Genomic DNA, 23531 nt, shown 5'->3' on the forward strand with positions numbered 1-23531 from the left:
GTCTAGAAGACGGCTTATGGCTCAAACTGGGCCAATAAGCGATTCCCCATTGGTTTTGGACTTAGGGCCCAGAGAGTTGAGGTGGTCTCTCTGCAGATGGCCAGTGTTGTAAGCTGAAAACCTCAGGAGACACCAGTGGTCATGTTTCTGTTATGTGAAGAAAAATAGTCTGCAGCGAGAGAGAAGAATGAGACTGACACCCAGGACAAAGAAGACAAATGCAGCAAACATCCTCCACTGTTACTGTGAATTTGACATTTTTTTTTTTTTTGCCTAAGGTAATTTAAGTTGGGATTCTGCCATTTGCAGCCAAAAGAGCACATATTTAAGTGTGATTTGGCCTGGAGAATGTTGATAGGAAGAATTGGACAAAACCTTCAGGCTACCCCAGGCTAAAAAATATAAAGACTTGTTTACACATCCACTCAGCCCCTGATTCAAAAGCTATGAAGAGAAGCTCTATTTCTGTATGTTTTAAAGATCTCTGAATGTGTGCACGCTAAGTCACTTCAGTCGTGTCCAACTATGTGCAATCCTGTGGACTGCAGCCTGCAAGGCTCCTCTGTCCATGGGATTCTCCAGGCAAGAATACTGGAGTGGGTTGCCATGCCCTCCTCCAGGGGATCTTCCCAACCCAGGCATCGAACCTGAGTCTCTTAACATCTCCCCACAGTGGCAGGCAGGTTCTTTACTGCTAGCACCACCTAGGAAGCCCTCAAGATCTCTATGTAACTATGAATACATAAACCTATAGAAACTAAGTGTACCTTATCTGTCTACTTCTTGAAACAATAGCAAACTATATTTAAAATATCATAGATTTATTTCCTCAATTGTTGATAGATTGCATTTTGTGCTCAGAAATCTTCCCCCAGGCCATACTCTGACACAGCACACAGAAGGGAACATTTGAGACTGAAGAGCAGCTACGTTTACCCTAGTATTGCCATCCCATGTAAGTTCTAGGAGGAAAGAAAACAGCTGAATCTTCAATGCTTGCAACATTTAATTAGATTAGCTTCTTCCATCAGAGAAATGAGGACCATGAATGTTAGACTTGGCTATCCGTCACCCACGAGAACAGTAAGCAACGGGTAAAAGAGGTGCCACGAGTGTCACAGTAGTAGAAGTCCCTCCTTATGGAAACATGAGGCAAGAGGAAAGGAAGTTCCTCCCTAAGGAGTGTTTGTTTAATCAGAATCCATTCCCCTCCCTTCATTGTGTAGCCTGGATGTTTGGGTGGGATTGGCCTTACCACTAACTCTAGGGTGAGGCTTTGTGAACCTATGACCCTTTCAAGGGTTAATGATTTGGAGATGTACAATTGTCCTAAGCTGGTCTACTTAGTGTGAGGTTCAGAACATTTGTTTGACAGTTGCAGGAAGGAGCACCATCTTCTCATTTTGGATGTCAGTAAGGAAGAATACAGAATTGCTGGTAGCCCTATGGGGGAAAGCCAGACCAAGGATGAAGCCAACACACAGGTCAGTGCAGAGAGTAGAGAAACTCTGAAAAGCAGATTGTATCATGAACTCTGGGTCAAAACACACAAGAAGCCAGCTCAGTATCTGAAATTTGTCGGTTGATGTGAGCCGATACATTCCTTTTAGTGTTTCAACCAGTTTGGGTTATTCTTCTTTTACTTGCAACTAAAAGTATGCCCCCCAAATAAGGGGATTGATCTGTAAGATCCTTCCCAGTTTTAAAGAAAAAATCGTACATATTCTATACCTAAAAGAAAGAATGTGTAAGTCCAAATTTTGGAGGAAAAAACAACCCAGGCTTATCTCTTCCCAAGGAGGTAACAACAATAAGCCACTAGAGTCTTGGGCAACTAGGGCAGGGCCCATACAATGAGGAAGAAATTGATAGTTTTTTTGGTTGGATGGATTCCTTGCCACAAAGCCAAGATTGAGAATGTAAGAGTAGCAATTAAAATACAGATGTTCCATCAAAATTTAGAACACTCCTACCTTTTGGTTCAACAGTTCTGCTTCTCAAAACCTCTCCTACAAAAACGCACAAGTAAAGGATACGTGTGCAATGATATTACCTGAAACATTGTTTATGAAATTTAAAAAAAATGGAGACAACCTTATTTCTACCAAGAGGAAGTGGTTATATAAATTATAGTATATTTATGTGGTGTAATGCTAAGAAAGAAGTTGCATTGATGGAAAAAAAAATTATCCACTACATGGTTGAATGGAAAATTAAGAAATAAAATATGTAGCATGATTCTGTGTTAAAAATAAACTATACATATGTTTGTGCTTAAAAATATGAAAAGCATCTACTTTTTATTTTTCATATCTCTGAATATTAAATTTATAAATTATTAAAAATTGTACAACAGGCATCTATTGCTTTTTTGTAATTCAAAATCTTTCTTTTTAAGTGTGTGTGTGTATTTTTCTGTGAGAAAAGATTATCAACATTGTGAATCATAGACATTCTCATATACATAACTCACACTTGCAACTATTTTGCTGGCTTATTCTTTAGGGTAATTTGAATGACTATAGATAAAGTCATATTGAATATATGCATACATACACATGCATGCATAATGGAGAATGAATTGACAATTCTTTTTTAAATAATTTCATTTATTTGTTTTTGGTTGCTCTGGGTCTTCATTGCTGCATTGCTGCATTCAGGTTTTCTCTAGTTGAATGCACAGGCTTCTCACTGCGATGGTTTCTCTTGTTTCAAAGCCCGGGCTCTAGGTCATGTGGGCTCAGTAGTTGTGGCACACAGGCTCAGTTGTCCCAAGGCATGTGAAATCTTCCCAAAGCAGGGAGCAAACCCATGTCCCTTGCATTAGCAGGCAGATTCCCAATCCCTAGACTATCAGGGAAGTCCTCAAGAATTCTTATTGAGTGCCTACCATATGTCCGGCAGTGTTCTAGTGATGTGCCAAAGAGTCCTATAGATTTAGTGTTGCACACAAGAAGATCCAGAATAGTCTCAAGAATACAATTAACTATAAATGTTGAAATATAGCGGGGTTTAATGTTTATGTATGCATAATTTTCAATCATCAAAACTATTTAATTTGGCTATTCAGTAATGAACTCAATTTCATGTTATAAATGTGTAATCTTCCTCAGTTTCAACTATAAATTTCATGGTTGAAAGCACCAAATTGAAGAGTCAACTAAATAAAACTACCAATCTTGATTTGGGTGTATTTTGGATCCACCATTTTTAGACTCTTACCACATGCCGGAATTTAAACCTGAGTTCTCAGTTTGACTTCGTATACAATTTCGAATACCTTCTCTAAATCACAAAACTCTCACTCATCTACTTTCTCCCACTCTGAATTCAGAGGCATTTGTATTTAGTTCTACATAGTTTATTCCTGCAATATTAATTAATTCATATATATATATATCTTTTTCTTCCAACTTGTGTAGCTGAGAGCTTATGGAGGTTAGGAACTGTTTTCTCTCTCCTCACATCCACACATCACAGTTTACTCTTTCAAAAAGTTGACTAAATGCATCCCTTGGCTTCCTTGACAAAGAGCATATGTTCAAACTAAAAATAGAACACAGATCCTCTGTGTTTTTCAGTCATAATCAATAAGACTATTCATGAGGCAATTATTTTAAGCTTAGCAATTTAGACATAACCACATCATTGAATTAGCCTTGAAATCTCAGAAAGAAATCGTAGGATGTTTATTCACCTTAGTTGCTTCTAAGCAACTGTTATCCTCCAAGCTTAGAACTCCCTCAATCATTTCCAGGGAGCAATTTTAGATTACATAACAGTTTTTAGAATACATTGTGGAAAGTACCACTTCTGTTTTAGGAAAACTATGGACCCTTTCTCTCACAATCTCTCTCCCTGTCTCCCCCTCTTTGTAAAAGAATTCTTCTCAAAAAAAAAAAAAGAATTCTTCTCCTATGACTGTTTCCTTGAACTTCAGACTCCAACGATAATTAAAGGTAACAAGAAAGATGCTGGGAGAAAAGCCAATTTAATTGTACTATCCTGAATAATTGTTTCTGACTTCCAGCTTGCCCATTGTGATTTTTTGGCAGGAAAGAATTAATATCAGACTCCAACAATCTTCAAACAAGTAAAAATTATAATCTGGTGGGTGCCTATTTAAAGTAACAGAATCCAAGGCAACACAAGAGGCTTAATTTTAGATATGCATGTTATTAACTAACAGTAGGAAAGAACACTGTCTAGTACCGAAGAACCAAGAGCAGGAAACAACCATTTTAAATTTACACTCCCATTTCTTCAAGGTTTGAGCTAGATAATACAGTTTCAACTCTCTGTATTTAGCTGTTCTGTCCTTAAATTTTGTTGTTTGCTTAACTTTTATCACTTTACAAAATTGCTATCTAGGCTTATAAAACACAAAGCTCCATGTCTTAGTTAAGGCTGCAAGTAATAAATTATCATAGACTGGGAGGTTTAAGCATAGAAATTTATTTCCCACAGTTTTGAAGGCTGAGAAATCCAAAATCAAAGGGCCAGCTTAGTTATTTGGGAAGAGTGCTCTTCCCGGTATGCAGACAACCATCTTCAAGTTACATCTTCACATGGTGGTGAGGGGGTGTTGGTGGTAAGGGTGGCAAGAGTGTCTAATTTAGGGATACAAAAATTAATTGATAGCTAGAAATGTTAAAATATTGTGGAACCATCTTTCGAACATTGTTGGGTAAAAATTGAGTTCTGGAGACTCCTCTACGACAAAATGTGCCCAGATTATAATAAAGAATTAAGCCAATAACAGAATTAAAAATTTTTCATCTTAAAAAAAGTAAATTAATAAGAAATGAAAAACTTGCTAAGTTAATATTAGATTTAGATTCTAAATTTAGATTCTAAAATGTCTGTCTTGTCTAGTAATGTATTGCCAGGCAGCAGCTACACAAAGGTAGCAATTAATGTGACAGCAGTTGAGAGTTAAGACCAAATTAGGGGGAATTATTTACTCTCATTGCTATAATCAGAAGTATATAGGAGACACCCAGAAACTACTAAAAGGAAATTATGGATAAATACATACTACTTTTTATATTCATCTTGAAATGTACGATTTCACAGAACCCTTTCAAGAAAAAAAAAAAGAACCTAAAGCAAGTGAAATACAGAAAATAATTTACTGTCTGGTATCCTGTGTCCCTTTTTTTTTAATAGTAGCACTCTCCAAAGATCGCATAAATATTGAAATTTTTTCTTAAATTTTTTGTTTTGGAAATTTCCAAACATAGACAAAGTAGAAAGAATGAAATAATGAGCCCCTATGTATTGATTCCCTCAAAGCTACATACTGGGCTTCCCTCATAGCTCAGTTGGAAAAGAATTTGCCTGCAGTGCAGGAGACCCGGGTTCAATTCCTAGGTCGGGAAGATTCCCTGCAGAAGGAAATGGCAATCCACCCCAGTATTCTTGCCTGGAGAATCCTATGGACAGAGGAGCCTGGCAGGCTATAGTCCATGGGGTTGCAAGAGTTGGACACAACTTAGTGACTAAGCTGCTAATATGTACTGATTACCTGGATTCAACATTTATCACTCTATGGCCAATCTTGTTTCATTTATAACCCCACACTCCACTACGTTAGATTACTGGAAATTAACTGTCAGATATAAAATATCTCATCAGAAATACTGTAGTATGTACATCTAAGATATTGACTCTTTTTTAAAAAGCACAATCATAATGCCATTTACAAATGTGAAAAAATGAAAACTTTAATACCAAATAATATACAATAAGCAATATTAAGGTCTTACTGATAGTCACCTAGCTTAGATAACAATAGTAATACAAACATTTTTTCAGATTGAACTTGCAGGAATTTGAATTTTGAGTTTGTCTCCATGTATTGTTTTGTATGCTGAAATTATATTTAAATGAATATATCTTATAAATCACATTCCCATATTTGATAGATTGGTTGCGTAGGTGGTTTATTTTATCCAAGGATTAGAAATAGAGCAAGTTGATTATTTGCAAGACAAGAAACAGAGCAAAACTGAAACCCAATCTCTGATTTTGAAAACAATTTCTCTGAATCCAGAGTGAAAGGGGAAATATTTTAACACCAACCTTACTAACATCACGGCTGACTTTCAGCTGGCTTTACACTGCAGTTGTTGCACTCTGTTAAAATATTAAAATTCTTCCTAAAAGGTGAAAACTCACCCTAGCACTTCCTCCTCCTCCTTCTCCCCCGACCCAGGCCCTGGCTTCTCTGGCCCTCTGCGGTGCAGGATTGGGCTCTGATGGGCCACACCTAGTGGACATGCTTGATGTCCACTTGATCACTCATCTTGTACCATCTCACAGGAAACCTGCCGTGGCTACCTGTGGGAACTGAAGCCTTCACAGGGTACCAAAACAGTTGCTACACACTTTAAATATCACTTTTACCTAAATCCCTTTATTAGTTCCTCCTATTTGGGAGTTTGTGTGGGTGTGTGTGTGCGCGCGCTCAGTCATGTCTGACTCTGCGACCCCATGGACTGTAGCCCTCCAACCTCCTCTGTCCATGGAATTTTCCAGGGAAGAATACTGGAATGAGTTGCCATTTCCTACTCCAGGGGATCCTCCTGACCCAGGGATCAAATCCATTTCTCTTGCACCTCCTGCATTAGCAGGCAGATTCTTTACCACTGTGCCACCGGGGAAGGTCATTTGGGAGTTTAGGTGAATTTAGTTTAGGGAAACTGAGATAAGCGTGGATTTCAGTCAGACCTAGTTCAGAGCAGGATTCATCTCCTGCTTTCTAGGCAAATTCTGAGTTATAATGTCTTCATATGTAAAATGAAGATAAAATATCTAATTCATCAGATTGGAGAGAGCATTAAATAAGGTCGTCCTTCAATGTCTGAGTATCTAAATTTCTGATGTAGAAGTTAATTTTTCTCTGTCAAACTTCTTCCTCACATGTTGCTGTTGTTCAGTTGCTAAGTCATGTCCAATACTTGTGACCCCATGGATTGCAGCACACCAGGCTTCACTGTCCTTTACCATTTCCCGGAATTTCCTCAAACTCACGTCCATTATTGAGATGCTATCCAAAAATCTCATCCTCTGTCAAGTCCTTCTCCTGCCCTCAATCTTTCCCAGACTCAAGGTCTTTTCCAGTGAGTTGGCACTTCCCATGAGGTGGCCAAAATATTGGAGCTTCAGCTTCAGCATCAGCCCTTCCAGTGAGTATTTAGTTATTTCCTTTAGAATTGACTGCTTGATCTCCTTGCAGTCCAAAGGATTCATAAGAGTCTTCTTCAGCACCACAGTTTGAAAGCATCGGTTGTTTGGGCTCAGCCTTCTTTTTGGTCCAACTCTCACATCCGTACATGACTACAGGAAAAACCATATATTTGACTATACAGACTTTTGTCAGCAAAGTAATGTCTCTGCTTTTTAATATACTGTCTAGGTTCGTCATAGCTTTGCTTCCAAGGAGCAAGGGTCTTTTAACTTCATGGCTGGAGTCACTGTTCACAGTGTTTTTGGAGCCCAAGAAAATAAAATGTCACTACTTCCACTTTGCCCCCTTCTATTTGCCATGAAGTGAGGCACCAGTGAACCCTAAAGTCAGTCTCTCCCATTAGGAAGCTTCCATAAGCCTCTTATCCTTACTCATCAGAGGGCAGACAGAATGAAAAACACGATCACAGAAAACTAACCAAACTGATCAAATGGACCACAGCATTGTCCAACTCAATGAAACTATGAGCCATGCCATGTGGGGCCACCCAAGATGAATGGGTCATAGTGGAGAGTTCTGACAAAACGGGGTCCACTGGAGAAGGGAATGGCAAACCACTTCAGTATTCTTGCCTTCAGAACCCCATAAACAGTATGAAAACATAAAAAGATATGATACTAAGAGATGAACTCCCCAGGTCAGTAGGTGCCCAATATGCTACTGGAGAAGAGTGGAGAAATAACTCTAGAAAGAATGAAGAGACGGAGCTAAAGCAAAAACAATGCCCAGGTGTGGATGTGACTGGTAATGGAAGTAAAGTCCGATGCTGTAAGAACAATATTGCATAGGAACTTGGAAAGTTAGATCCATTAATCAAGGTAAATTGGAAGTGGTCACACAGGAGATGGCAAGAGTCAAGAGTGAACATCGACATTTTAGGAATCAGTGAACTCAAATGGACTGGAATGGGTGAATTTAACTCAGATGACCATTATATCTACTTCTGTGAGCAAGAATCCCTTAGAAGAATTGAAGTAGCCCTCATAGTCAACCAGAGTCCAAAATGCAGTTCTCGGGTGCAGTCCCAAAAGTGACAGAATGATCTCTGTTGATTTCCAAGGCAAACCATTCAATATCACAGCAATCCAAGTCTATGCGCCAACCACTAGTGCTGAAGAAGCTGAAGCTGAATGATTCTATGAAGACCTACAAGACCTTCTAGAACTAACACCAAAAAGAGATGCCCTTTTCATCATAGGTAACTGGAGGGCAAAAGTAGGAATACAAGAGATACCTGGAATAACAGACAAGTTTGGCCTTGGAGTACAAAATGAAACAGGGCAAAGGCTAACAGAGTTTTGTCAAGAGACTACACCGGTCATAGCAAACACCCTCTTCCAACAACACAAGAGAAGACTCTACACATGGACATCACCAGATGGTCAATGCTGGAATCAGATTGATTATATTCTTTGCAGCTGAGGATGGAAAAGCTCTATACAGTCAGAAAAACCAAGATCAGGAGCTGACTGTGGCTCAGATAGTGAGCACCTTATTGCAAAATTCAGGCTTAAATTGAAGGAAGTAGAGAAAACCACTAGACCATTCAGGTATGACCTAAATCAAATCCCTATGATTATACAGTGGAAGTGACAAATAGAATCAAGGGATTAGATTTGATAGACTGCCTGAAGAAATATGGACTGAGGTTCATGACGTTGTATAGGAGGTAGTGATCAAGACCATCCCCAAGAAAAAGAAAGGCAAAAAGTCTGTCTGAGGTTGTCTGAGGAGGCCTTACAAATAGCTGATAGAAGAAGAGAAGTGAAAGGCAAAGGAGAAAAGGAAATATAATCCCATTTGAATGCAGAGTTCCAAAGAATCTCATCCTCTGTCGCCCCCTTCTCCTCCTGCCCCCAATCCCTCCCTGCATCAGGGTCTTTTCCAATGAGTCAACTCTTCCCATGAGGTGGCCAAAGTACTGGAGTTTCAGCTTCAGCATCAGTCCTTCCAATGAACACCCAGGACTGATCTCCTTTAGGATGGACTCGTTGGATCTCCTTGCAGTCCAAGGGACTCTCAAGAGTCTTCTCCAACACCACAGTTCAAAAACATCAATTTTTCGGTGCTCAGCTTTCTTCACAGTCCAACTCTCACATCCATACATGACTACTGGAAAAACCATAGCCTTGACCAGACGGACCTTTGTTGGCAAAGTAATGTCTCTGCTTTTTAATATGCTGTCTAGGTTGGTCATTACTTTCCTTCCAAGGAGTAAGCGTCTTTTAATTTCATGGCTGCAGTCACCATTCGCAGTGATTTTGGAGCCCTCAAAAATAAAGTCTGACACTGTTTCCACTGTCTCCCCATCTATTTCCCATGAGGTGATGGGACCAGATGCCATGATCTTAGTTTTCTGAATGTCAAGCTTTAAGCCAACTTTTTCACTGTCCTCCTTCACTTTCATCAAGAGGCTTTTTAGTTCCTCTTCACTTTCTGCCATAAGGGTGGTGTCATCTGCATATCTGAGGTTATTGATATTTCTCCCGGAAATCTTGATTCCAAGCTTGTGCTTCTTCCAGTCCAGGGTTTCTCATGATGTACTCTGCATATAAGTTAAATAAGCAGGGTGACAATATACAGCCTTGATGTACTTCTTTTCCTATTTGAAACCAGTCTGTTGTTCTATGTCTAGTTCTAACTGTTGCTTCCTGACCTGCATACAGGTTTCTCAAGAGGCAGGTCAGGTGGTCTGGTATTCCCATCTCTTTCAGAATTTTCCACAGTTTATTGTGATCCACACTGTCGAAGGCTTTGGCATAGTCAATAAAGCAGAAATAGATGTTTCTCTGAAACTCTCTTGCTTTTTCGATGATCCAGTGGATATTGGCAATTTGATCTCTGATTCCTCTGCCTTTTCTAAAACCAGCTTGAACATCTGGAAGTTCTCAGTTCACGTATTGCTGAAGCCTGCCTTGGAGAATTTTGAGCATTACTTAACTAATGTGTGAGATGAGTGCAATTGTGAGGTAGTTTGAGCATTCTTTGGGGTTGCCTTTCTTAGGGACTGGAATGAAAACTGATCTTTTCCAGTCCTGTGGCCACTGCTGAGTTTTCCAAATTTGCTGGCATATTGAGTGCAGCACTTTCACAGCATCATCTTTCAGGATTTGAAATAGCTCAACTGGAATTCCATCACATCCACTAGCTTTGTTCGTAGTGATGCTTCCTAAGGCCCACTTGACTTCACATTGCAGGATGTCTGGCTCTAGGTGAGTGATCACACCATTGTGATTATCTGGGTTGTGAAGATCTTTTTTGTACAGTTCTTCTGTGTATTCTTGCCACCTCTTCTTAATATCTTCTGCTTCTGTTAGTTCTGTTGGAACTCTGCATTCAAATGGGAATATCTTTCCTTTTCTCATTTGCTTTTCACTTCTCTTCTTTTCACAGATATTTGTAAGGCCTCTTTAGACAACTCTTTTGCCTTTTTGCATTTCTTTTCCTTGGGGATGGTCTTGATCCCTGTCTCCTGTACAATGTCACGAACTGAGATGGCTAGATGGCATCATTGACTCGATGGGCATGAGTTTGAGTAAACTCCAGGAGTTGGTGATGGACAGGGAGGCCTGGCATGCTGAGATTCATGGGGTCGTAAAGAGTTGGACACGACTGAGTGATTGAACTGAACTCCAAAGAATAGCAAGGAGAGATAAGAAAGTCATCCTAAGTGATCAATGCAAAGAAATAGAGGAAAACAATAGAATGGGAAAGACTAGAGATCTCTTCAAGAAAATTAGAGATACCAAGGGAACATTTCATCCAAAGATGGGCAAACATCTTGCAAAATTCCAGGCTGGATAAGCCCAAGCTGGAATCAAGACTGTCAGGAGAAAAATCAGTAACCTCAAGTACGCAGATGACACTATCCTTAATGCAGAAAGCAAAGAGGAACTAAAGAACTTCTTGATGAAAGTAAAAGAGACTAAAAAATCTGGCTTAAAGCTCAGCTTTCAAAAAATGAAGATCATGGCATCTGGTCCTATCATTTCATGGCAAATAAATGGGGGAAAAGTGGAAACACTGTCAGATTTCATTTTCATGTGCTCCAAAATCACTGTGGATGGTGACTGTGGCCATGAAATTAAAAGATGCTTGCTCCTTGGAAGAAAATAGACAACATATTGAAAAGCAGAGACATTAGTTTGCCCAAAAAAGCTCCATCTAGTCAAAGCTATGGTTTTTCCAGTAGTTGTGTATGTGTGTGAGAGTTGGACTATAAAGGAAGCTGAGGATTGAAGAAATGATGCTTTTGAACTGTAGTGTTGTGGAAGACTCTTGAGAGTCTCTTGGACTGCAAGGAGATCAAGTCAGTTAATCCTAAAGGAAATCAGACCTGAATGTTCACCGGAAAGGCTGGTGCTAAAGCTGACTCTCCAATACTTTGGCCACCTGATGTGAAGAACTGTCTCATTGGAAAGGACTCTGATTCTGGGCAAGATTGAAGGCAGGAGGAGAAGGGGGTGACAGAGGATGAGATGGTTGGATGACATCAGCGGCTTGATGGACATGAGTTTGAGTAAGCTCCAGGAGTCGGTGATAGCCTGGCATGCTGCAGTCCATGGAGTGGGACACGACTGAGCAACTGAACTAAACTGAACTGATGGCACCAGAGGGTTTCCACCCTAGGGCACCAGATGGCACTAGTGGCACAGAACTCGCCTGCCAATATAGGAAACATAAGAGATGCAGGTTCAACCCCTGGGTTGGGAAGATCCCCTGGAGGAGGGCATGGCAACCCACTCCAGTATTGCTGCCTGGGGAATCCAAGGATAAAGCAGCCTGGAGGGCTATAGTCCATGGGGTCGCATAGAGTCAGACAGGACTGAAGCGACTTAGTATACACGTATGATGACACCTGATGCCATGATCTTGTTTTTTTAGATGTTATGTTTCAAGCCACCTTTTTACTCTCCTCTTTTACCTTCATCAAGAGACTCTTTAGTTCCTCTTTGCTTTCTGCCATTAGAGTGGTATCAAATATCTGAGGTTGTGGGTATTTTTCCCAGGAATCTTGATTTCAGCTTGTGATTCATCCAGCCTGGCATTTCACTTCATATACTCTGCACATAAGTTATAAAGAAGCAGGGTGACAATATACAGCCTTGATGTACTCCTTTCCCAATTTTGAACCAGTCTGTTGTTCCATGTCCAATTCTAACGGTTGCTTCTTGACCAGCATACAGGTTTTTCAGGAGACAGGTAAGTGGTCTGGTATTCCTCTCTTTAAGAATTTTCCAGAGTTTCTTGTGATCCACACAGTCAAAGGCTTTAGCGTAGTCAATGAAGCAGAAGTAGGCATTTTCCCTTGCTTTCTCGATGATCCCATGAATTTTGGCAATTTGATTTCTGGTTCCTCTGCCTTCTCTAAACCCAACTTGTACATCTGGAAGTTCTCATGTACTCCTGAAGCCTAAGCTGAAGGATTTTGAGCATATCCTTGCTAGCATGTGAGATGAGTGTAACTGTATGGTAGTCTGAACATTCTTTGGCATTGCCCTTCTTTGTGACTGGAATGAAAACTGACCTTTTCCAGTCCTGTGCCCACTGCTGAGTTTTCCAGATTTGCTGACATATTGAAGTTCTCCTGATTTCAGCTCATGGCCCCACCATGCATACTTGCTTAGGCCCCCCAACCAGAAGCCATCCTTGATTCTTTCTTCCTCTTACTACTAACATCTAAATCCCCAGCAATGAAGCTTATTTCAAAATACTTTTTAATGTTTCAATTGCTATCATTCTACTTCAGCAATCCTCAAACATTTTAGTCTCAGGGTTCCTTCACATTCTTGGAAATTGCTGTTATGGACTCCAAAGACCTGTTATGTTTATGTGAGTTGTATTAATATTTATCATTAGCATCAGAAATCAAAGCTGAAACAATTTAAAATATTTATTTACCCTCTAAAAAATAAGTCTGTATCATTTTAATATAAATAATACACTTTTTAAGTAGACATATCCCCCCAAATTTAGTGTTAAGAGTAGCATTGCTTTACTTTTTTGCTAATCTCTTTAATGTCTGACTTTTTAAAAAAAAGGCTGCATTTTCATTCATAGCTAATTCTGCATTCAGTCTGCTGCAGTATCACATGTCACATAGCCTCTGGAAAATTCTACTGTATACTCATGAAAGAATGAGAATAAGAAAAGCAAATAATGTCTTACTGCTATTACGAGAGTACTTTTGACCTTACAAACCCACAAGAATGTCTCAGAGGGATCTTCAGGGCTCCCCAGAAAGCACTTTTCAACATTAAAAAAAAAAAGGAGCTATACTTTAAATACCATGAACTTCACCCTTTTAAGATCAACAGGGGATTCTCTGATGGCCCAGTGGTTAGGACTCAAAGTTCCAATGCTGGGGGGTCTGGCTTCAATCACTGGTGGAAGGACTAAGAGCACATGAGATGCATGGTGAAGTCAAAAAAAAAAAAAAAAGGAAAGGAAAGACTGATGGTTCAATAGTTTTCAGCATGTTTACAAAGTTGTGCAATTATCTCTGCATTAGCAATCTTTACCCATTGACTCTCATATCAGCCCCTGATAACCACTGATCTACTTTCTTTTTCTATGGATTTGCCAATTCTGGGTGCTTTATAAAAACTGAATTGAACAATTCAGTGGTCTTCTTTTACTTAGCATAGTATTTTCAAAGTTCATGTGTAGCATCTATCAGTGCTTCATTTACTCATATCGCTTAATAATATTCCTTTACATGGATATATACTACATTTTATTTATTCATTAGTTGATAGACATTTGAGTTCTTTCCACTTTTTAGCTATTATCAATAATGTTGCTATGGACATCAGGGTGCAAGCTTTTGTGTGGACATGGGTTTTCAGTTTTCTTTGGTATACACCAAGAAGTAGAACTGCTAGGTCATATAGCAATTCAATATTTAGTTTTATAAGGAAACACTACACTACCAAGACCATACTTTGAGATCTACTTCTCTAGCCTGAACCATCCTTACATACTACCTGGACTATGGCAAGAGTTGGCTAATTTCTCTGATCCTGTCTGGTGGCCCTACAGTTTTTATTCCACATGGCTGCCAGAATCATCTTTAAAGGGACAACATTAGACAATATTACTCCACTTTGTTAAACTCTCCAATAAATTCCCTGTTACACATAGAATAAAATCCAAACTCCTCCAGGGCCAAAACATGATCTAGTCCCTGCCTACCTCTTTGACTGCATCTCTTCACCATCTCTGCAACATGCTTCCTTCTAATCTTTGTATAGCTGGCTCCATCTAATCATTTAGATCTCTACTCAAAACCAACTTCCTTAGGAAGTGTATATCTATTTGTTTAATTGTTAATTTTCAACACTGTATCCAGTTCCTAGAACTGGAACTGTTGGAGATTCAAGCCTTTGACTGTGTGGATCAAAACAAACTGTGGAAGATTCTTAAAGAGATGGGAATACCTAATTAGGGAATACCTAATCTGCCTCCTGAGAAACCCATATGCAGTTCAAGAAGAAACAGTTAGAACTGGACATGGAACAATGGACTAGTTCTAAATTGGGAAAGGAGTATGTCAAGTCTGTATATTGTCACCCTGCTTATTTAACTTATATGCAGAGTACATCATACAAAATGCTGGGCTCGATGAATCACAAGCTGGAATCAAGATTGCTGGGAGAAATATCTACAGCCTCAGATATGTAGATGATACCACTTTAATGGCAGAAAGTGAGGAGGAACTAAAGAGTTTCATGATGAAGGTGAAAGAGAAGAATGAAAAAGCTGGCTTAAAACTCAACATTCAAAAAATGAAGATCATGACGTCTGGTCCTATCATTTCATGGCAAATAAAGGGGGGGGGGAGTGGAAACAGTGTCAGATTTCATTTTCTTGGGCTCCAAAATCACAGCAGAAGGTGACTATAGCCATGAAATTAAAAGATGCTTGCTCCTTGGTAGAAAAGCTATGACCAACCTAGAGAGTGTATTAAAAAGCAGAGATACCACTTTGCCGACAAAGGTCCATATAATCAAAGCTATGGTTTTTCCAGTAGTTATGTACCAATGTAAGAGATGGACCATGAAGAAGGCTGAGTGCTGCAGAATTGATGCTTTTGAACTGTGGTGCTGGAAAAGACTCTTGAAAGTCCTTGGACAGCAAGGAGACCAAACCAGTCAATCTTAAAGGAAATCAACCCTGAATATTCATTGGAAGAACTGATGCTGAACCTGAGGCTCCAATACTTTGGCCACCTGATGTGAAGAGCCGACTCATTTGTAAAGACCCAGATGCTGGGAAAGATTGAGGGCAAGAGGAGAAGGGGGCGACAGAGGATGAGTTGGTTGGATCACATCACTGACTCAATGGACATGAGTTTGAGTAAACTCAGGGAGATAGATAGTGAAGGACAGGGAAGCCTGGAGTGCTGTAGTTCATGGGGTTGCAAAGAGTTGGACATCACTTAGCTACTGGACAACAACAACAACAGATTCAATAAATATTTTGGAATGACTACATCAAAAAAAGGCACAGGTATCTGGTGTTTCTGTTGCTGCATAACAAACTATCCCCAAACTTAGTGTTGTAAATCAACTGTTCACTTGGGCTAGGCTCAGCTGAATAATTTTTCTATTGATCTTGCCAGTGGTCACTTGTGTATCTGCAATCAGTTGGCATATTGAGTAAGGCCTCCCCCCTCCCTGGTCAGCTGACCTCCTAGCTTTATGTGGTCTCTACAACAAGGTAATTGGATTTTGTACATGGCAGTTCAGGGCTCCCAAGAGCAAAAAGTAGAAGCTACTATCATTTCAAGACTGAAGACTGGACCTAGCACAGCATCAGTTCTGGCATATATCATTGGTTAATAGGGTCAACAATGTCAGCCCAGATTCAGGAGACTGCGTAGAGGCTTCACTACTGGGAGTGTTTCATGGGAGACAAGGTTAGAAGTAGGGGTGGTGTAGATGGAGTTATTATGAAAAAGATTAAAATATCACCTTATATTTTATGTTATAGTAGCTTTTTAAAGTATTTACAGCCTCATATCATGAACAGCCTTAAGAACATAGCAAGGCTAATATGACAATTCCATGACAATCAGCATTCCAAAAGTGAGAAGTCAAAGCAGAAAGTTAATTAAACACAAGAATGTCTGTGGATCCTCTGACCTGGCAGTTTATCTGAATGAGTGAATTACAGGGAGAACTGTGTGTTCCCTGTACCTTCCCTGGACTTCTACATGTACCTGCCAAGCACTGAGCACTGACAATTAAAGCTTTACTTCTTTTCTTCTCAATTTCATTTTTCATGAAGCTGTAACAATAGAGAGGAAAATGGAAGGTATGTAGAATCTTACCACCTCAAGGCAATAATTTTCATTTCTGCATATTTCCTTCCAGACTTTACCCAGATGTGTGCAGGGTTTTACATAATTATCATCATAGTACATATGCTTTTCAATTGTACATTTTCTCCTTTTATAGTAGTAGTAGTTTAGCTGCTAAGTCATGTCCGACTCTTGCGACCCCATGGACTATAGCCTGCCAGGCTCCTCTGTCCATGGAATTCTCCAGGCAAGAATACTGGAGTGGATTGCCATTTCCTTCTCCAGGGAATCTTCCTGACCCAGGAATTGAACCTGGGTCTCCTGCACTGCAGGCAGATTCTTTACCAACTGAGCTATAGGTAACATTTATTCATGTTGTTTCATAATCTTTTCAATTATTATGGCTTTTTATTCCTGTTAGTTGGTGTGTGACAATTGATGTAGTCTATTGGTAGACTTGTAGGTTGTTTCCACTGTTTGGAGGTTTTTTCCTACAAAAGCTGTGATGAACTTCTCTGTTTTGTACTTCTCTGGCATAATTTCCATGTGATATATTCCTAAAAAGATTATGGGTTGTGATAGGTTGCATGTTCTAAAGATGGCCACATAATATCTCCCAACCCCATTGCTCTTCTGCAACAAAGACTTGACACTCCCCTTGAACCTAGATGGGCTCTGTGACTACTTTGACCATTAGACTGTGGCAATGGTGACACTGTTCCTATTTCAGATATAGCCCTTAATTGGCCTTAGTAACATCTATTTCCTACTTCTAGAAAGTGCAGCTTTCTTGAAACCACCATGCTATGAGAAGCTCAAGCCACATGAAGAAGCCCTGGGGTCTGAAGCCCCAGGTGGGCATCAAGAAAAGCCCAAGGATCACTGAGACGTCAGACACATGAGCAAAGACACCACCTAGAAGGCTTTCACTAGACCTTGCTGCCCCCACATGAAGCCAGGCAGACAGATGCCCTGCGGAGTCCTCAAATTGCTTATCTGTAAAACCACTTGCAAAATAAATGGTTGAAAAGGGCTTGCCTGGTGGTCCAGTAGTTTAGGATCCACCTGCCAATGCAAGGGACACTGGTTTGATCCCTGGTCCAGGAAGATCCCCTATACTGCAGAGCAACTAAGCCTATGTACCACAACTACTAAGCCAGCACTCTAGAGCCCAAGAGCCACAACTACTGAGCCCATGAGCTGCTATTGTTGAAGCCCATGTGCCTGGAGCCTGCGCTCCACAACAGGAGAAGCCAGGGCAATGAGAAGCCTGCAAATTGCAACAGAGTAGCCCCTACTGGACCCAACTAGAGAAAACTCTTTCACAGCAACAAAGACACCCACCACAGCCAAATCAATCAATCAATCTTAAAAAAAAAAAAAAAAGGTTATATTAAGCCCTACAACTTGTGATAGTTAGTTAGCTATTAATAGGTATTTAAAACGTGGGTCAAAAGGTAGAATTTTCTTTTCTCTAAATGCTAACAAATGCATTTCTAACAGGATTGAAACAATTTATACAGTTTGCAGTGCCTCAGAAAGTCTATATGCTTGTCAAGGTGCAAGACTTAGAAGGATTTTGTTCTCCAACTGTTCCTGTGTCTCTTTGGGAGGAATTTTACTTTGCCTTTCATCTGAATAGGTGGCCACTCACTGAGGAATCCTCCTCGGCTTTCTTAGCTTATGTCTCTAGTTTGCTTCCTGTCAGTCCCCCACTGTAAGCTCAGCTCATCTTCAAGCAAAACTAATACTTACCATTCATCGATTTTGAATTTAAACACACAACGCTCTCTGAGCTCACGTGAAGAAAGGAACCAGAGAGGACTGAGTGTGTGCGGACACCTGCAGTTGTGCTTAAGTAGCTCAGTAGTGTCTGACTCTTCGTGACCCCATGGACTGTTAGCCCACCAGTCTCCTCTGTCCATGGGGATTATCCAGGTAAGAATATCGGAGTGGGTTGCCATGCCCTCCTCCAGGGGATCTTCCCAATCCAGGAATCAAACCCAGGTCTCCCGTATTGCGGGTGGATTCTTTACCGTCTGAGCTGCCAGGGAAGCCCCTAGAAAGATTCATAGTTAGAACCTTCCTAGATGTAAAGAAAAAGGGCGGAGCTAACTTTCCAAATGTGGAACCACCAGTAGTTTCCCAAAGAAGGGAGGGGGACCTGACAACTCAGTCAAGTTCCTTCCAGTTAGGGATCCTCTGATTCACATCCTCTCTCTCAGAACAGGCAGGGTTTGGTTTTGTTTTCAAGACGAGGAGAGCATTGTCTCCTGACAAGGTGGGGAGGAGGGGGAGAGGAATCTCTTCAGGAAAGAGGAAGGGGCGGTCAAGCGGGGAGGGTGGTGAGACCCACTGCACACACTTCCTGGCTGAGGATGTCAGGCTGTTTCTCCTCACGCCCTGCTTGGATTTTGAGCATTTTCATAAATCCTCAGCACTAGTTCAAATCATCAGCTTGTACTTGACAGTTTTATTCCCTTGGCTCTCGGAAGGGAAAGTAAATCAAAGCTTGACTGCTCAGAACCTGACAAGAGCGTGTAATAAAGACGTTCCCCGAGGTGGAGGGCAGGCATGGGGAGCCTCTCAGGTCTACCGCAGATCCAGGCTGCCTCCAGGACACATTGCAAAATGCAGGAGTTACAAGATTGCCCAGCTCCACAGTGGAATATGTGAGCAGCCTCAAGCTGTGTTACTGCAGATGGAAAGGCTCTGAAAGCAAGAGAACAGAATGAGAGGGAGATGGTCTACATGAAGGCTGGACTCCTTACAGGCAAAGGGAAGTAGGCAGCATAGCAATCGCCCTGCAGGGGGTGTGGGCTGAGCAGGATTTTAACACTGAGACTCCCCAAAGCCCTGGAAGAGAGCTGGGCCCTCAACAGGGTTTGAACTAAAATGTGGTTTCAACATATGTGTGGATGTTGCCTCATTTCAAGTTTTAGTTTTTATTGATCCACTCGTGCATGCGTACGTGCATGCTTAGTCACTCAGTTGTGTGACCCTATGTATTGTAGCCTGTCAGGCTCCTATGTCCATGGGATTATCTCAGCAAAATACTGGAGTGGGTTGCCATTTCCTTCTCCAGGGGATCTTCCCGACCCAGGGATAAAACCAGTGTCTCCTTGTATTAGCAGGTGGATTCTCCACCACTGAGTCATGAGGATTCACCTGTAGGCCCAAAGAAATGCAACAGCCACAGAAGGTATACGTTCTAAACAGTTCAGTTTGCCAAGGGCTTTGCAAATAAACCAGCCCTTCCCTGGCCCTTCTGCTTTACAGACCTGCACCTCTATGCAAGTCTTCATGATCTCTCAGGATATTTCATCCTTTATGTGAAACACAGCAATTTAAGAAATAGGAAACATGTATTATAATTTGCAACCTGAATAAATGCTGAATCTTACCTGAGCCCTGTTATCCTGGAAAACATTGGTGAGGATTAAGAAATCCCCCAGCAGCCTTTGTTTAATACTAAGACCTGTCCTTTCCTGGCCAATGTAGACAAGGTGTCCCTTGTTCACTGTGACAAGGCCAGACATAGACCCTCATGATTTCCTTTCTTTGCCTCATAAATGATTAGCTGAACTTCCTGTCCCCACCAATAAATGCAACACAATGTTAATGTTTTAACAAAGTTAACCAAAGTTTGGTTAATGTTAACCAAACTTTGGGTAAGCTGTCTCCTTCCTCTAGGTCCTTGAACTTTGGCCCACCCTCAGTGACTTCCGTGGTGGCTCAGACGGTAAAGCACCTGCCTACAATGTGGGAGACCCGGTTTCGATCCCTGGGTCGGGAAGATCTCCTAGAGAAGGAAATGGCAACCCACTCCAGTATTCTTGCCTGGAAAATCCCAAGGACAGAGGAGCCTGGTGAACTACAATCCATGAAGTCACAAAGAGTCGGACATGATTGAATACACAGCACAACACACAGCTTCTGAGAACAGGGTCAAATATTCTCTAATCTACCATCCATTCACGCCACTCGTTTTTAAGTTCTTTTCTTTTTTTCCCCCAATTTATTTTTGACTGCACTGGGTCTGCATTGCTGCTCATTGGCTTTCTCTAGTGATGGCAAGCAGGGGCTACTCTCTAGTTGCGGTGCACAGGCTTCTCATCGCAGTGGCTTCTCTTGTTGTGGTGCTTGGGCTCTAGAGTTGTGTCACACACGCTTAGTTGCTCCATGGCATGTGGGACTTTCCTGGACCAGGGATTGAACCTGTGTACCCTGCATTGACAGGCACATTTTTAACCACTGGACCACCAGGGAAGTCCTCACACCACTGTTTCATCCCACTTCCCTGAGTCTGGCTCTTCCCAGACTTGTTTACTCCTCTCTATAACAGAGGAAAATCTTTTTGCCCAACTCTGAGATGCTTGCGGCAAACCTATGTCACAGCCTTCTCTTACTGCAGTATTTTCCTTCCCCCCTTGCAGTAACCCTTTTGAATACAAGTCTCTTCTTACTAAGTCTGGAATAGATATTCTTTGGACAAACCAGAAATAAAAGAGAACCCTTCAAATTCATTTATGAGTAATCTTTTTTGTTTTCTTTTTAATATTCTGATTTTATTTTCAAGTTGTCAGAAAAAAGAAAAATGTTATGTAATGAACACATTTAAAAAAATTTACTGGCATATAGCTGATTTACAATGTTGTGTTAGTTTCAGGTGAATAGCAAAGTGAATACATACATCCCTTCTTTTTTCCCATATAGGCTATTACAGAGTATTGATGGAGTTCCCTGTGCTATATAGTAGGTTCTTATTATCAGTAGTTATCCGCATTATATATAGTAGTGGTATATGCACAAGCATCTTCTGATAGTAGAAGTGTTTTTACAAACTGAATATTACTTGATTCTTCAGTCCCCTGATGGGTTTCCAGAGTACATTGAGCATTGTGACCTTTGACAAATAATGAACAGGGTTGTTGTTGTTTAGTGGCTAAGTCATGTCAGACTCTTTTGTGACCCCATGGACTGTAGTCCCGCCAGGATCCTCTGTCCATGGGATTTCCCACGCAATAATACTGGAGTGGCTTGCCATTTCCTCCTCCAGAACAGGTAGATTAGTCTTAGTTAAATGCCTATCATGTGTTAGGCACTATTGTAAGTGCTTTACATATGCTATCTCATTTCATTCTCCCAGTTTCCCAGTTTCAGTTTCCATGTACTATTTTTATTTTCTTTTACAAAAGAGGAAACAGGCACAGAGAAGTTAAGTGCTTATCCAAGGTCCCACAGCCAGTGTGAATGGTAGACTTGAGAAGCACAGTCAGGTCAGTCTGAAGCCATGGGCCAGCCATTTAGCTACCATGCCACAGGCTTTCCTGGGGATGACTTCCTAGGATGCTCCTTCTGACAGCGGGGAACCGGAGGGCATGCAGAAGCATGTGAAGAAAAAAAAAAAAAAAGAAGTTTCCACAGCTGTCAGCTGGCAACCGGCCTGGCCCCCATAGCTGGGAACTGGTTTAGTACTACCAATCATAAACCTTTTCTCAGAAAGGCACTGTCTCCTGAGAGCCCTCTGTGGGGTGAGGCAGAGACCATTCTGCAACCATGCCTTCAGCACAAACCAAAGCGGCTCTTAGAACCACAGGAACAACCAAACTCCCGCGCCTCCTGCGCCGCGGGCCACCCGCCCCCCCACCATTTCCTAGCTAACACGGTAACTACCGCTTCTTTATGGTTCTTTCTGAATGACGGCGTTAGCTTGGTCCCCTTCCTGTCATGTCTTTGATGAAAATCATTAAGATAATCACCAAATTACCCCTCCTTTCTGACGGCACCTGGTCCAGAGCAAGCCTCACCCTGATAAACTCTTCCCTAAATCATCTAACAGAAACCCAAACCCTTTTATGAGCCCCTCCCAATTCCCTCCTGTCTATGCGGCACAGTTTCACGGCGTTTACAGTCACCCTTGCTTTATTTTTTATAGTGAAAAATCACAAGTTCAGAATTAAGTGCCAGGCGTTGTGGTTTTGACAAAAAAGCGTTTCCTTGGGGGCTAAGACGCAAACGGTGTCTGGACGCTGGGGAAGGGCACAAAATATGGAAGGCTTCAGGAATTTGCGTGTCATCCTTGCGCAGGGGCCATACTAACCTTCTCTGTATGGTTCCGGCTTTAGTACATGTGCTGCCAAAGCGAGACCAGCCTTGCTTTGTTTGACTACTGGTGGGGACCTAAGAGGCTGGTGGCTTTAACCCAAGACTGTAGTCCGACTCGATGGACATGCGCAAGCCCCGGGATTTGGTAATGGAAAGGGAAGCCTGGCGTGCTGCGGTCCATGGGGTCACAAACAGGCGGACAGGACTGAGTGACTGAGCTGCTGTAGTCCGCCGAGGCCCGAGTTTGATGCTTTCCCGCGCGCCACCTGGTGGTGATGTTGTGCAATCGCAGGAGCTTTCATCTGGGCTGGTTCCTCAAAGGCCACTCCTTTCCTTCCCTTTCTCTTTTTTTTTAAGGCAGACGTTTTTGTTTGTTTGTTTGTTTGTTTTTGCCTGTATTGAGTCTTCATTGCTGCTTGGGCTTTTCTCTAGTTGTGGTGAGTAGGGCTACTCTCTAGATGCCGTGGGAGGGCTTCTCATTGGGGTGGCTTCTTATTGTGGTGGCTTCTCTTGTTCTGGAGCCTGGGCTCTAGGGCCTACTGGCTTTAATAGTTGCAGCACCTGGGGTCAGTCGTTGCAGGTCCCAGGTTCTAGAGCACAGGCTCGGTCGTTGTGGCCCTTGGGCTTAGTTGTTTCTCGGCATATGGGACTTCTCTGATCAGGGATTGAACCCCGTCTCCTGCATTGGCAAGGGGATTCTTCACCACCCCTCACCTCACACACATCTGTCCCCAACCCCCGCCCCTGCTAATATCCCTCTGGAAAAGGCTTTATTTCCTTTGGGATAGTGTGAATGGTTGACCATACTGAAGAAGTTTCTCTAATTTAGTTATCGTCTACTCAATTTCATCAGCTGGGGAATCTCAA

General features: G+C 41.5%; 1 non-coding gene across 1 annotated transcript; it reads right to left on the reverse strand.

The window, feature by feature from the left end:
* Positions 1-22601: 22601 nt before the first annotated feature.
* Positions 22602-22704, reverse strand: LOC139030759 (U6 spliceosomal RNA). The gene has a single exon (XR_011483161.1). It is a non-coding gene; the product is annotated as a U6 spliceosomal RNA (small nuclear RNA).
* Positions 22705-23531: the final 827 nt, after the last annotated feature.

The sequence above is a fragment of the Odocoileus virginianus genome, chromosome 23 (assembly GCF_023699985.2).
Source record: "Odocoileus virginianus isolate 20LAN1187 ecotype Illinois chromosome 23, Ovbor_1.2, whole genome shotgun sequence".
In the NCBI taxonomy this organism is placed as follows: domain Eukaryota; kingdom Metazoa; phylum Chordata; class Mammalia; order Artiodactyla; family Cervidae; genus Odocoileus; species Odocoileus virginianus.